This window comes from Loxodonta africana, unplaced genomic scaffold, assembly GCF_030014295.1.
Source record: "Loxodonta africana isolate mLoxAfr1 unplaced genomic scaffold, mLoxAfr1.hap2 scaffold_51, whole genome shotgun sequence".
Taxonomy (NCBI): domain Eukaryota; kingdom Metazoa; phylum Chordata; class Mammalia; order Proboscidea; family Elephantidae; genus Loxodonta; species Loxodonta africana.
In genome coordinates this window covers 385,594-388,063 of record NW_026975229.1, presented here as the reverse complement: position 1 = coordinate 388,063, position 2,470 = coordinate 385,594, and positions in this window count along the sequence as shown.

Genomic DNA, 2,470 nt, shown 5'->3' with positions numbered 1-2,470 from the left:
CTGGAGACTGTAACCAGAGGTACCTCGTAAGAACGGCCTGGTGAGTGTACCCAGAGGTACCTCGGAAACTAGTCCTGATGACTGTACCCACAGGTACTTCGGAAGGAAGGCCTGGAGACTGTACCTAGACGTACCTCGGAAGAAAGGCCTGGTGACTGTAGTCAGAGGTACCTCGGAAGCAAGGCCTGGTGTCTGTACCCAGGGGTACCTCGGAAGGAAGGCCTGGTGACTGTACCCAGAGGTACCTCGGAAGGAAGGCCTAGTGACTGTACCCAGAGCTAACTCAGAAGGAGCGCCTCGTGATTGTACCCAGAGCTACTTCGGAAGGAAAGCCTGGTGGCTTAACTGAGAAGTGCTTCGGAAGGAAGGCCTGGTGACCGTACCCAGAGGTACCTTGAAAGAAATGCTTGGTGACGGTACTTAGAAGTACCTGGGAAGGAAGGCCTGGTGACAGTACTCGGAGGTAAAGCAGAAGGAAGGCCTGGTGACTGTACCCAGGGGTATCTCAGAAGGAAGGCCTGGTGACTGTACCCAGAGGTACCTGAGAAGGAATGCCTGGTGACCGTACTCAGAGGTACCGCGGAGAAAAGGCCTGGTGAGTGTACCCAGAGGTACCTCGGAAGGATGGCCTGGTGACTGTAGTCACAGGTACCTCGGAAGGAAGGCCTGGTGACTGTAGTCAGAGGTACCTCGTAAGGAAGGCCTGGTGACTATACCCAGGGGTACCTCGGAAGGAAGGCCTGGTGAGTGTACCCAGACGCACCTCGGAAGAAAGTCCTGGTGACTGTACTCAGAGGTACCGCAGAAGGAAGGCCTGGGGACTTTACCCAGAGATAACTTAGAAGGAATGCCTGGTGACTGTACACAGATGTACCTCGGAAGGAAGGCCTGGTGACCGCGCCCAGAGGTACGTCGGAAGGAAGGTCTGGGGACCGTACCCAGAGGGACCTCGGAAGAAATGCTTGGTGACGGTACTCAGAAGTACCTGGGAAGGAAGGCCTGGTGACTGTACTCGGAAGTACCGCAGAAGGAAGTCCTGTTGACTGTACCCAGAGGTATCTCAGAAGGAAGGCATGGTGACTGTACCCAGAGGTACCTCGGAAGGAAGGCCTGGTGACTGTACCCAGAGGTACCTCAGAAGGAATGCCTGGTGACTGTACTCAGAGGTACCGCGGAAAAAGGTCTGGTGAGTGTACCCAGATGTACCTCGGAAGGATGGTCTGGTGACTATACCCGGAGGTACCTCCGAACGAAGGACTGGTGACTGTACCCAGAGGAATCTCGGAGGGAAGGCCCAGTGACTTTACCCAGAGGTACCTCGGAAGGAAGACTTGGTGACAGCACTCAGAGGTACCTCGGAAGGAAGGCCTGGTGACTGTACCCAGAGGTACCTGGGAAGAAATGCCTGATGACACTACCCAGAGGTACCTCGGAAAGAAGCCCTGCTGACTGTACCCACAGGTACCTGGAAAGGAAGTCCTGGTGACTGTACTCAGAGATACCTCAGAAGAAACACCTCGTGACTGTACCCAGAGGTACCTGAGAAGGAAGGCCTGGTGACTGTACCCAGAGGTACCTCGGAAGGAAGGCCTGGTCACTGTACCCAGAGCTAATTCTGAAGGAATGCCTGGTGACTGTACCCAGAGGTACCTCGTAAGAAAGGCCTGGTGACTGTACCCAGAGGTACCTCAGAAGCAAGGCCTGGTGACTGTACCAAGAGGTAACTCGTAGGAAAGGTGTGGTGAGTGTACCCAGGGTAATTCCCACGGAAAGCCTGGTGACTGTAACCAGAGTTACCTCGGGAGGAAGGCCTGGTGAGTGTAACGAGAAGTACCTCAGAAGGAAAGCCTGATGACTCTACCCAAACGTACCCCTTAATAAAGGCCGGATGACTGTACTCAGAGGTACCTCGGAAGGAAGGCCAGGTGACTGTACCCAGAGGTACCTGGAAAGGAAGGCCCGGTGATTGTACCCAGAGGTACCTCGGAAGGAAGGCCTGGTGACTGTACCCAGACGCATTCGGAAGAAAGTCCTGGTGACTGTACTCAGAGATACCTCGAAAGGAAGGCCTGGGGACTTTACCCAGGGATACCTTAGAAGGAATGCCTGGTTACTGTACCCAGATGTACCTCGGAAGGAAGGCCTGGTGACTGTACCCAGAGATACCTGGGAAGAAATGCCTGATGACACTACCCAGAGGTACCTCGGAAGGAAGCCCTGCTGACTGTACCCAGAGGTACCTGGAAGGGAAGGCCTGGTGACTGTCCTCAGAGGTACCTCAGAAGAAATACCTCGTGACTGTACCCAGACGTACCTGAGAAGGAAGGCCTGGTGATTGTATCTAGAGGTACCTCGGAAGGAAGGCCTGGTGACTGTACCCAGAGGGACCTCAGAAATAAGCCCGGGTGCTGTACCCAGAGGTACCTCAGAAGGAAGGCCGTTGACTGTACCCAGAGGGACCTCGGAAGAA